The following is a 13,958-nucleotide window of genomic DNA, read 5'->3' as shown; positions in this document are numbered from 1 at the left end:
TGTGGATTCTGAGATGCTGTGCTATATGTGTATAACTTGACATTTCCCTGGAACGTTAGGTACCTGTGTGACACCTAAGTCTCATATTTAAAGTTTTGAAGCTCTGAAAGTCAGCATTGCTGTTCTAAATTGCTAGCTGCCAGAATACAATATATCAGAACTGGAATGGCTTTTTGAAAAGGGAATTTAATATGGTTACAAGTTCACAGTTCCAAGCCTATAAAAATGTGCAACTAACACCTCCAGGAAAAGATATCTTAATTCAAGGAAGACAGATGGATCAGGAACACCTGTTCAACTGGATAGTCACATTGCTGGCATCTGCTGGACCTTTGCTCCTGGGTTCTGATGACTTCAGCCTCTGTTCCTGTCAGGGTTCCTCACTTTGCTTCTCTGGGGCTGGCTTTCATCTCTTGGCTTCCCTTGGCTCTTGCTCTGGCTTGCTTAACACCTTATGGTGACATCTTCTTGGCTCCAAGTGTATCTATTCATCCATGTCTCTGTTCTCCACGTGTCCACATCTGTGTCAGCTCTGCTCTGAAGTTTCTGTTGGCTCTGAGGCTTCTGTCATTTCTGTCACTTCTGACTCTCCAAAATGTTTCCCCTTTTAAAGGATTCCAGTAAACTAATCAAGACCCACCTGGAATGGATGGAGTCACATCTCCCTATAATGAAAAGATCACATTCCAATTGGGATGTCACATCTCTGGAGATAACTTAATCAAAAGATACTGTCCTACAGTATTGAATTAGGATTAAAAGAAACAGCTGCATCTACAAGTTTGTGTCAGGATTAAAACAAGGCTTTTCTGGAATACATATTTTCAAACCAGCACATTCCACCTTCTGGACCCCCAAAAGACATGTTTCTTCCATATACAAAACATATTCACTCATCGCAATATCACAAAAGTCTTAAACCATTTTAGTAACAATACAAATACAATACAAAGTTAAAACCAGTACAAAATCTCATCAGAATCTGTTACCAGCATGGTCTGTTCTAAGGCAAAGATTTCCCTCTGGTTCTGCACCTGTGAAACTTAGAACACATCATCTGCTGCCATTATACAAACTGAGGGACAGTCATAGGATACATATTTCCATTTCCATAGGGAGAAATCGAAAGATAAACAGGGGTCACTGGGCACATACAGTTCCAAAAAACTGCAGGGCAAACACCATTAGATTTCAAAGTCTGAGAGTCATTTATCCTTGTGGCTTTAGAGAGCTTTAGTCCCATCCTTTCTAAGGGCCCATGCAATGGCCTTGCTCTCACTCCAAATGCTTGGGTGAATTGCAACACAGGGGCTTGTTGTAGGGACCACCTTTTTCTTGGCTCCACCCTCTCCAAAAATTGGGGCCACATCTCGGCTCTTTGCCATCTCGGGGGCACGCACTCATCCCCTCCAGAACAATGGATGGCAGTCCCTCTCTCAGACCTGAGGTGGCACAACCCTTCCTGAGCATTGAGGCAGAAGGCCAACCCTCTGCTTCTGGGACAAACTCACCCTTTCCATATGTATGGGTGAGTCTCCTCTCCTGACCCGAGATTTCCTGGCTCCACACCTTAATTACCACAGTTTTGCCTCTTAAGACATTTTTCCTTCACTTTGTCCCTTTTCTGTCCCTTTCAGTCCAGACTGGTAGTGGTTACATTTTTACAGATCCCACAACACTCTTGTTGGTTTTCTATGCAATACGCGGGGATGATGTCCATCAGACAAAAGGACTTTCCACTGAGAAAATTTGCTGATGGAAAACCTACCCTTGAAGAAAGCCTTAAAGGAATTTGATTCTCTAAATGAAAAAAGGGCAATAGTAGAAGGCAGCTTGAAACTTCATGTTATAATGGGTACAAATAGAGATAGGTACAATATGCTCTCCTACTTCTCATGCATTTCTTATATCATATTTCATAATTAAAGCAAAAATTATAACATCGTTGTTCTCAAAGTATGTAGAAAATATACAGAAGAAACATATTTTTTTAATTTTAAAACATTTTTATTGCTAAATACAATATATATACAAAGAATAGAAAAAGCACAATTATTTTCAAAATACACTTCAACAAGTAGATATGGAACAGATTTCAGAGTTGGTTATGGGTTATCATTCTACTATTTCAGAGTTTTCCTTCTAGCTGCTCCCAAACATTGGAGGCCAGAAGAACTTTTTTTCTTTTTTGTGAAAAATAACATATATACAAAAGAGCAATATATTTCAAAACACATTGCAACAATTAGTTGAAGAACAGATTTCAGAGTCTGTTAAGGGGATATGATTCCACCATTTTAGGTTTTTACTTCTAGCTGCTCTAAGATACTCGAGACTAAACGAAATATCAATATAATGATTCAGCAATCATACTCATTTGTTAAACCCTACTTTCTCTGTATAACTCCACCATCATCTTTGATTTTTCTCCCACTCTTTTTTAAAAACTTTTTTATTGTACAGTATAATATATATACAGAGCAAAGAAATAAAAAAGCAATAGTTTTCAAAACACTCTTCAAAAAGTGGTTACAGGATAGATCCCAGAGTTTGTTATGGGCTACCATATGATCCTCTCATTTTTCCTCCTAGCTGCTCCAGAATATAGGAGGCTAGAGGGCTTAAATACTTTTTTTCTCATCACAATCGACTTTTTTCCTTCTTTTTTTTGTGAGCAATAACAAATATACAAAAAAAGCTATAAATTTCAAAGCACAGCACTACAATTAGTTGTAGAACATATTTCAGACTTTGACATGGGTTACAATTTCACAATTTTAGGTTTTTACTTCTAGCTGCTCTAAAATACTGGAAGCTAAAAGAGATATCAATTTAATGATTCAGCATTTGTATTCATTTGTTAAGTCCTATCTTCTATGTATAATTCCACTATCACCTTTCATCTTTCCATACCTCTCTTTGGGGTTGTTTGGGCTATTGCAATTCTAAGTTTTTGATATTGGAAGGGTCTGTCACTAATATGAGGTAGGGAGATGGAACTATCTGATGTTCTGGAGAGGCTGGGCTAGGTTTCATGACTTATCTGGACCAGGGACCCATTGGGAGGTTGGAGGTTTCTGTAAAGTTACTCTGGTGTCTGGAACCATCGTGGAATCTTATAAGTTGCCCTAGGTGCTCTTTAGTATTGCTGGAATGGTGCAGTTTGGAGGTTGGCAGGTTATGATAGGTAGCAAGGTCTACCTGAAGCTTGTGTAAGAGCAACTTTCAGAGTAACCTCTCGACTCTATTTGAACTCTCTCTGCCATTGATACTTTATTAATTTCACTTCTTTCCCCCATTTTGTCAGCATGCAATTGTTGATCCCACAGTGCCAGGTCTGAATTCATCCTTGGGAGTCATCTCCCAAGTTGTCAGGGAGACTTTCCCCTGGATATCATGCCCACATGGGGAGGGCAATGATTTCACTTGCAGAGTTGGACTCAGAGAGACTGAGGCCACTTCTGAGCAACAACAGATGTCTTCCAGAAGTAACTTTTAGGCATGCCTATAGGTAGTCTGAGCTTCTATGCTACCTACATAAACTTCAGAAGAGTAAGCCTCATGATTGAGGGCATGGCCTATTGATTTGGGTATCCCTAAAGTTTGATACAGTATCAGGGGATTCCCTGATGGTAAGGTTTAATAATTCCATAGTCTTTCTCCCCTCTCTCAGGGGACTTTGCCAATACTTTTTGATTATCTGCTTAATATACTCTAGGATGTTTCCAGGCATTACAGTAATCTATACAGGATTAAAGAACCTCTTTCTCATTCTGTGCTCTCTGTGTTTCCTTTGTTCAAATGATCTATACAGATAGGTTGAATTAGATTATGCACTAAAGAAAATTTCAGTTCCAGATCAAATAAAACTTTCTTTCATTGGTCTCAAAGAGTATGTGCGGTTCTAAAATATAGACACTGTTTTCCTTACCACTATGTTCTGAATTACTTTAACCTCAACCTGTTTGGCTTCGTTCTTATCTCTAAATATCAGGTTATATATCTATAAGTCTCTCAAAATCCAGAAATAGTAATCACCACTCCAGACTTAATGTGTCTGCTCTAAAAGCTTACAATGTAGGGCCCTGTTTCTTAAAAACATTTTCTAATGGTGACCATATCATTCTTGCTGTTTTGTTTCTGGCTTATTTTGTCTCACCAAATGCCCCATATGTTTGTTCACATTGTTGCGTGCTTCACGACATTGTTCCTTTTCACAGCAGTGCAGCCTTCATTCATAAGTATACACCATCGTTTGCCATTCTACTTCTCTGTCAGTGCATCCTTCAGCCACCTGCTTTCATCAGGCATCATGTAGCGGACCCAAAGTCCACAGTCCATCAACATTCTCAATTTTAGATAATTTCATTGTTCCCAAGAGACAGAGACCCAATAAACACACTCTCACCAAATAGGCTGTGTGTTTGTTCTATCTATAGAGAGGAGTCATGTATTGAAGTCTCCTACTATTATTGTTGAAACATCTATCACTCCGTTCAGTATTGCCAATGTCTGTATCATATACTTTTGCAAAATTTATATGCTTTTAAGTATGAAGGATAAAGGGACATAAATGGAAGTAAGTTTTCTATACTTCTCTTAAATTGGACTGTGATAAATTACATATGATAAAATAGTGATAAGTTGTATATGCATATTGTAATACCTAAAGCAACCACTAGGACAATATGAAAAATGATATACTCAAAAATAATACTAAAAAGTCAAGATAAAACACTAAATGAAGTCAAAGCAAATCACAGGGGTATAATTAAAGATAAACAGAGAAAGGAGAAGCAGAAGAAACAAATGGAAAACAAATAAAATGACAGACTTAAGCCCTAATATATTAATAATTACCTTAAATGCAAATGGCTTGAAATACACTGATTAAAAGAGATTGGCAGACACCAGAGCCACTAGAGCTCACCGGGCTGGAGACCATTGGAAATGAAAGAATATACCTCTGGGGAAGCCATTGAAGAAGCCTGGAGAGAAAACTAGCAGACCTTGCCATGTGCCTTTCCAGCTGAGGGAGAATCCCCAAACATCATCGGCCTTCTTGAACCAAAGTATCTTTCCTTTGATGCCTTAATTTGGACATTTAAAATATATTTTTATTGATAAATCAACATGCCAACACAAACATTCTTAACATACAAACATTCCACACATGGTGTACAATCAATGGTTCACAATATCATCACATAGTTGTATATTTATCACTATGATCACTTTTTAGAACATTTGCATCACTCTAGAAAAATAAATAAAAAGAAAAAGAAAAACTCATACATACCATACCCCTTACTCCTCCCTCTCATTGGCCACTAGTATTTCCAATTACCCAATACATTTTAACCCTTGTTCGCCCTATTATTTGTTTATTTTTTATCCATATCTTTTACTCACCTTTCCATACCCTAGATAAAGGGAGCATCAGGAACAAGGTTTTCACAATCACATGGTCACATTGTAAATGTTATATCATTATACGATCACCTTCAAGAAACAAAGCTGCTGGAACAAAGCTCTACAGTTTCAGGTACTTCCCTTTAGCCACTCCAAATACACCATAAACTAAAAAGGAATATCTATATAATACATAAGAACAACCTCTAGGATAACCACTTGACTCTGAAATTTCTCAGCCAATGAAGTATTATTTTGTCTTATTTCTTTTCCTCTTTTGGTGAAGAAGACTTTCTCAATCCCATGATGCTGGTCCCAGATCATCCCTGGTAGACATGTCTCGCATTGCCAGGCAGTTTTAAACCCCTGGGAGTCATGTTCCATATAGAAGGGGGTAGTGAGTTCACCTGCAAGTTGGTTTCAAGAGAAGACAACATCTGAGCAACAAAAGAAGTTCTCTGGGTGAAGTTCTTAGGCATAACTATAAGTAGTCTTAGCTTCTCCTCTACAGGAGTAAGTTTCATAGGGGTGAATCCCAAGATTGAGGGCACAGCCTATTGAATTGGTTGTCCCTACTGCTTGCAAAAATATCAAGAATTTTCCAGATGGAGAAGTTTAATATTTCCTTCTTTCTCCCCAGTCCCCCAAGGGGACTTTGCACATATTTTTTTATTCTCTGCCCAAATTACTCTGGGATGTATCAGGGCACCACACCAACTCTACAAACCAACAATAACTCACACCCTATTCAAGATTACATGTAATTATGGTGTTTGAATAAACTGACCATACAAGTTAAATTAGATAAGATGCTACCCAAAATATGAATTTTGCACCTGATAAACATCTCTTCTTTTGGTCTCACACAGAATTTGAAATTTTAAAATATGGACCATATCATCCTTTACTTTGTAAATTCTGATTTATCTTAGTCTTATCCTGATCAGCTTCATGCATATCTCTACTTGAAGTCTGATCACTTGTTCAACTTTTTAAACTGTTGCTGTATGGTGTAATGCTGACTTTCATAGCTTCAGAGTTCTAACTCTGAGTATGAGGTGTCACACAAATACCCGAAGTTTCAGAAAATGAGCAGGTAATATACAAATCGCTCAGTATCTCAGAATTTGGAAAAAGTAGTTACAACACTGGAATAGACAGGACTGCTGTAAGAGCTTACAATCTAAGAACCTTTACAATAGCCCCGAATGTGATAACCCATGCTCTTGACTTCAATTCTCCCAGGTTGTATATTATAACTAGTCTATCTGAGTGAGGCATGCTCTTTTCTGGTTGTTGTTTGCATGAAATATATTTTTCAAACCTTTCACTTTCAATCTGTTTTTGTCCTTGGGTCTAATTTGGGTCTCCTGTAGACAGCATATAGATGGGTTCTGTTCTTTAATGGATTTTGCCAGTCTTTGCTATTTTTTTTTATTGGGGTGCTTAATACATTAACATTTAATGTTATTACTGTGAGTGCAGTACTTTCTTCTACCATTTTGGCTTTTGGATTTTATATGTCATATCTTACTTTTTTCTCTTTTTACCTTTACTGATAGTCTTAATTTCTACACTCTTATCCAGTCCCCCTCTCTCCTGTCTTTTCCTATCTGTCTTTAATGCTCCTTTCAGTATTTCTTCTAGAGCTGGCCTCTTAGTCACAACTCTCTCAGTGACTGTCTGAAAATATTTATCCCACCCCACACTTTTGAAGGACAGTTTTTCTGGGTATAGATTTTTTGTGTGGCAGTTTTTCTCTTTCAGAATCTTAATATATCATACAACTGACTTCTCACCTGCATGGATTCTGCTGAGAAATCCACGTACAGTTGTCTCTAACTCCCCTTGTATGTGATAGATTGTGTTTCTCTTGCTCCTTTCAAAATTCCCTCTGTCTTTGACATTTGACAATCTGATTAGTAAGTGTCTTTTAGTAGGTCTATTTAGATCTATTCGGTTTGGAGTATGCTGCACTTCTTGGCTCTATAATTTTATGTTTATCTTAAAAACATAAAATTTGAAATTTTCAGTGATTATTTCCTCCATTAGTCTTCTGCCCCTTTTCCCTTCTCTTCTCCTTCTGGGACACCTATAACACATATATTCATATGCTCCATGTTGTCATTCAATTCCCCGAGACCCTGTTCATATTTTTCCATTCTTTTCCCTATCTTTTATTTTGTGTGTAGTTTTTCTGATGTCTTGTCCTCTCCTCTAGTTCACTAATCCTTTCTTCTGCATCTTCAAATCTGCTGTTGTAGGTCTCCATTGTTTCTTCATCTCTTCTACTGTGCCTTTCATTGCTGTAAGTTCTGTGATTTAGTTTTTCAAACTTTCAAGCTGTCTTTTATGTTCACCCAATGTCTTCTTTACATCCTTCATCTCTTTTGCCATATCTTCCCTCACCATATTGATTTGATTTTAATGAGATTTTGCATTTCTGTTCAATTTCCTGAATTAGTTGGTTTAACTCTTGCATATCATTTGAAATGTTGGTTTGTTTCTTTGACTTGACCATATCTTTGATTTTCCAAGTATGACTGATTATTTTTTGCTGATGTCTGGGCATGCAATTTCCTTAATTAGTTTATGCTGCTTGTTGTCTTCATTTTTTTACCTAGAATTTTCTCATTGGTTGGTTTTGGTCACCATCTGTTCTTTGGCATTCAGTTCAACTTATTCTAGACCTCTAGCATAGGTTTTGTTTTACTGATCAGAATTTTTCACCTTTTGTTTTTCTGATTCTTGCCTTGCCTATATGGAACATTTTTTTGAGGAAGGCTCCCTCAAGATAAGGGATAAGATTTACCCCAGTCAGGATTTCCCAGATCAGACAGACCCACACCTCAGGAGGAGAGACTAGCTGTTATTAAGTCTCCCTGAAGGTGAGCCCCAGTAGGTTGTTAGATGTTCATATGATGCATCTAGGCTCTGTGCTTTTCATATCCTACCCTGCACATGTTACTTGTCTGCTCTCAGTTTCCCAACAGCATAAATTGTTTTGGTACCATTAATTTATCATCCTCTCCCTGCCAGTAGTGTGGTTTAGAAAGAGTCTGAGGTAGTGGGTGGGCTTGGGTTGTTTCTCTTTTCCAGCCCCTGGGGCCTGATTCCCTCAAGGAAGATCACCACTTGAACTGGGCCCTGCCCCCCTTTTCCTGGGGGAAAATAAACCGTTTATGTATTGCCCTAATTCACTTATTTAATTTGTCTCTCAGGAATGCCTTAATTCTGCCTTTTCCTGGCCTGGGAGAGTGCTGAAGCCTGAGAGTACTTGCAGTTATGTCTAATGAACAGTTACAAAGTAAAAGAAAAAAAAAGAAAAAAAGAAAAGGAAAAAAAAAGCCTTTTCAGAGTGGGACCCCAGCAATCTGGGTTTGTCATTCAAGAGCTGGATCTGGTATATGGGTCTATGTGTCCCCAGGTGATATGTGCCTCCGTTTGTAGCAGTGCATGCTTTTTTCAGTGTTTTGCGCTGTCCAACTAAAAAAGCCTTTGTTTTTCTTTTTATCATCCTTGCCCTCTCTCTGCCAGGGTGAATACTCCCAGTTCTCTGCCAGTAGTGCATACTCCAAGTTTTCGGTGCTGGGGCCTGTTTTCAGCAATCTGAATTTGTTAATCAGTTCTTCAATTGGAACTTTGTTAAGGTAACTTCCTTGATATTAGTTAAGTCTGTTTACTTTCTCCTGGGGAGGGGGGTTGATCAGTCTTATGTGCCCCTGGGGAGGGGCACTGGCTTCTGCAGCTTGGAAGACTTACAGTTCTGTGTGAGATCTCAGCCATTCCACCCATTCCAGACTTGTGCACTATGTGTGTCTGGTCACTAATGCTCCCCCAATAGTTGTTCTATAGTGTTGCTAGCTATTTACTAGCTGCTCTGGAGTATGAACTAAATTCCACATCTCACTATGCCACCATCTTGCCCCACCTCCTGATATATTTTTAAAGTATTTACTTCATGGACTATTTATTTCTTCTTCTTGTATGAAGAACTCTGGTAGATGTTGACATTTAAAAAAATTTTAATTGCAAATCTTCACACACATACAGGTCATCTATAGTATACAATCAGTGGCTCACTATATAATCACATAGTTGTGCATTTATCACCATGATCATTTTTAGTTTTTCTTTTTTTCTTTTTATTTCTTTTTCTATAGTGATACAATGTTCTAAAAATGATCATGGTGATGAAATTGCATCACTCTAGAAAAATAAATAAAAAGAAAAAAAGAAAAACTCATTCATCCCATAACCCTTATCTCTCCCTCTCACTGACCACTAGTATTTTAATCTACCCATTTTCCCCCTTTATCCCCCCATTATTTATTTATTTTTGTTTTTACATTTTTTTAACTCAATTGTCCATAAAAAGATGAATAAAAGGAGCATCAGACACAAGGTTTTCACAATCACACAGTCATATTTTAAAAGATATATAGTGTGCCAATTTGAAAGGATGTATGTACCCTTGAGAAGCCTTGTTTTAATCCTAATCAATCTTGTGGGAGATACTGTTTCTTCTAATCTATTCAGTACTACAGGTTGAACATTTGATTAGGTTATCTCCATGAAGATGTGACTCACCCAACTGTGGGTATTAACATTTTAATTGTATAATATAACATATATAGAAAGCAAAGAAAGAATAAAACAATAGTTTTCAAAGCACTCTTTAAGTAGTTACAATACAGATCCAAGAGTTGGTCATGGGCTACCATACCATCATTTCAGATTTGTTCTCCTAGCTGCTCCAGAATATAGGAGGCTAGAAGGAATAAATATTTTTTATCATTGCAATGGACTTTTTTGTGTGAAAAATAACATATATACAAGACAGCAATAAAATTCAAAGCACAGCACAACAATTAGTTGTAGAACAGATTTCAGAGTTGATATGGGTTACAATTCTACAATTTTAGTTTTTTTAAAAAAATTATTTATTAATTAAAAAATTAAGAACAAACAAAAACATTAACATATAATTCCATTCTACATATATATTCAGTAATTCTCAATATCATCACATAGTTGCATATTCATCATTTCTTAGAACATTTGCATCAATTCAGAAAAAGAAATAAAAAGACAACAGAAAAAGAAATAAAACAATAACAAAAAAAAAGATTAAACAAACCAAACCCCTTACCTCTCACTTTCATTTATCACTAGCATTTCAAACTAAATTTATTTTAACATTTGTTCCCCCATTCCTTATTTTTTTAAAAAATTATTAATTAAAAAAATTAATAAACCAAATAAAACACCAACATATTATAATCAGTAATTCACAATATCATCACTTAGTTGCATATTCATTATTTCTTAGAACATTTGCATTAATTCAGAAAAAGAAATAAAAAGACAATAGGAAAAGAAATAAAACAAACACAGGAAAGAAAAGAAAAAGATTATACTTACCATACCCCTTATCCCTCGCTTTCATTGATCACTAGCATTTCAAACTAAATTTATTTTAACATTTGTTCCCCCTATTACTTATTTTTATTCCATATTTTCTACTCATCTGTTGACATGGTAGATAAAAGGAGCATCAGACACAAGGTTTTTACAATCACACAGTCACATTGTGACAGCTGTATCATTATTCAATCATCCTCAAGAAACATGGCTGCTGGAACACAGTTCTACATTTTCAGGCAGTTCCCTCCAACCTCTCCATTACATCTTGAATAACAAGATGATATCTACTTAAGCATAAGAATAACCTGCAGGACAACCTCTTGACTCTGTTTGGAATCTCTCAGTCATTGACACTGTCTCATTTCACTCTTCCCCCTTTTGTTTGAGAAGGTTTTCTCAATCCCTTGATGCTAAGTCTCAACTCATTCTAGGGTTTTTCTCAATCCCTTGATGCTAAGTCTCAGCTCATTCTAGGATCTCTGTCCCACGTTGCCAGGAAGGTCCACACCCGTGGGAGTCATGTCCCACGTAGACAGGGGGAGGGCAATGAGATTGCTTGTTGTGTTGGCTGGAGAGAGAGGCCACATCTGAGCAACAAAAGAGGCTCTCTTGGGGGTGACCTTTAGGCCTAAATTCTAAGTAGACTTGCCCTATCCTTTGCGGGGTTAAGTTTCATATGAACAAACTCCAAGACTGGGGGCTCAGCCTATAGCTTTGGTTGTCCACCCTGCTTGTGAGAATATCAAGAATTCAACTTGGGGAAGTTGCATTTCTTCCTGTTCTCACCATTCCCTGAAGGGGGCTTTGCAAATAGTTTTCCACTCACTGATCAAATCACTCTGGGATTCATCAGGGCATCACTCTGGACAAACCAACAAAATCTCATGTCCTACCTGAGATTCCAAGTACTTATGGCATTCAATCAAACTATCTACATAAGTTATATTAGGAAATGCACTAGTCAAAATGTAAATTTTGTACCAAATAAACATTTTTATGCTTTAGTCTCACACATTCTTTTGTTCTTCCTCATGCAAAAACATTTTTAAATTTTGTACATTTAGTCACTATTATTATACACTCTAGGCATTCCTAGATTATACCATCTCAATCTTTATCGTCCATCTTTCTTTGTGATTTCATTTATGCCCCAGCCCTCCTCCCGCTATCGTTATCACATGCAGCTTCATTCAGTGTTTTAACATAATTGTACTATAGTTAGGTAGTATTGTGCTGTCCATTTCTGAGGTTTTGTATTCAGTCCTGTTGCACAGTCTGTGTCCCTTCAGCTCTGATTACCCAATATCTTACCCTATTTCTATCTCCTGATGGTCTCTGTTACCAATGAAATATTCCAAGTTTATTCACTAATGTCAGTTCATATCAGTGAGACCATATAGTGTTTGTCCTTTTGTTTTTGGCTAGTCTCACTCAGCATAATGTTCTCAAGGTCCATCCATGTTGTTACATACTTCATAAATTTATTCTGTCTTAGAGCTGCATAATATTCCATCATATGTATATACCACAGTTTGTTTAGCCACTCGTCTGTTGATGGACATTTTGGCTGTTTCCATCTCTTTGCAATTGTAAGTAATGCTGCTATAAAAATTGGTGTGCAAATGTCCACTTGTGTCTTTGCCCTTATGTCCTCTGAGTAGATACCTAGCAATGGTATTGCTGGGTCATATGGCAATTCTATATTCAGCTTTTTGAGGAACCGCCAAACTGCCTTCCACAGCAGTTGCACAATTTGACATTCCCACCAACAGTGAATAAGTGTGCCTCTTTCTCCACATCCTCTCCAGCACTTGTCATTTTCTGTTTTGTTGATAATGGCCATTCTGGTGGGTGTGAGATGATATCTCATTGTGGTTTTGATTTGCATTTCTCTAATGGCCAGAGGGACGTTGAGCATCTCTTCATGTGCCTTTTGGCCATTTGTATTTCCTCTTCTGAGAAGCATCTGTTCAAGTCTTTTTCCCATTTTGTAATTGGATTGGCTTTCTTTTTGTTGCTGAGTTGAACAATCTCTTTATAAATTCTGGATACTAGACCTTTATCTGATATGTCGTTTCCAAATATTGTCTCCCATTGTGTAGGCTGTCTTTTTACTTTCTTGATGAAGTTCTTTGATGCACAAAAGTGTTTAATTTTTAGGAGTTCCCATTTATTTATTTCTTTTTCAGTGCTCTTGCTTTGGGTGTAAGATCTATAAAACCGCCTCCAATTATAAGATTTATAAGATATTTCCCCACATTTTCTTCCAACAGTTTGATGGTCTTAGACCTAATGTTTAGATCTTTGATCCATTTTGAGTTAACTTTTGTATAGGGTGTGAGATATGGGTCCTCTTTCATTCTTTTGCATATGGATATCCAGTTCTCTAGGCACCATTTATTGAAGAGACTGTTCTGTCCCAGGTGAGTTGGCTTGACTGCCTTATCAAAGATCAAATGTCCATAGATGTGAGGGTCTATATCTGAACACTCTATTCAATTCCATTGGTCAATATATCTATCTTTATGCCAGTACCATGCTGTTTTGACCACTATGGCTTCATAATATGCATTAAAGTCAAGCAGCGTGAGACCTCCAGCTTCATTTTTTTTCCTCAAGATACTTTTAGCAATTCGGGGAATCCTGCCCTTCCAGATAAATTTGCTTATTGGTTTTTCTATTTCTGAAAAGTAAGTTGTTGGGATTTTGATTGGTATTGCGTTGAATCTGTAAATCAATTTAGGTAGGATTGAAATCTTAACTATATTTAGTCTTCCAATCCATGAACACGGTATGCCTTTCCATCTATTTAGGTCTTCTGTGATTTCTTTTAACAGTTACTTGTAGTTTTCTTTGTATAGGTCTTTTGTCTCTTTAGTTAAATTTATTCCAAAGTATTTTATTCTTTTAGTTACAATTGTGAATGGAATTCATTTCGTGATTTCCCCCTCAGATTGTTCATTACTAGTGTATAGAAACACTACAGATTTTTGAATGTTGGTCTTGTAACCTGCCACCTTGCTGTACTCATTTATTAGCTCTAGTAGTTTTGCTGTGGATTTTTCAGGGTTTTCAACATATAGTATCATATCATCTGCAAACAGTGAGAGTTTTACTTC

General features: G+C 37.0%; 1 pseudogene; it reads left to right on the top strand.

The window, feature by feature from the left end:
- LOC143671800 (pleckstrin homology domain-containing family A member 3-like) overlaps window positions 1-13,958 on the top strand; it is a 63,580-nt pseudogene that overhangs the window by 34,039 nt on the left and 15,583 nt on the right.

Source organism: Tamandua tetradactyla, chromosome X (genome assembly GCF_023851605.1).
Source record: "Tamandua tetradactyla isolate mTamTet1 chromosome X, mTamTet1.pri, whole genome shotgun sequence".
Taxonomy (NCBI): Eukaryota; Metazoa; Chordata; class Mammalia; order Pilosa; family Myrmecophagidae; genus Tamandua; species Tamandua tetradactyla.
This window is presented reverse-complemented; position numbering and strand designations above follow the sequence as displayed.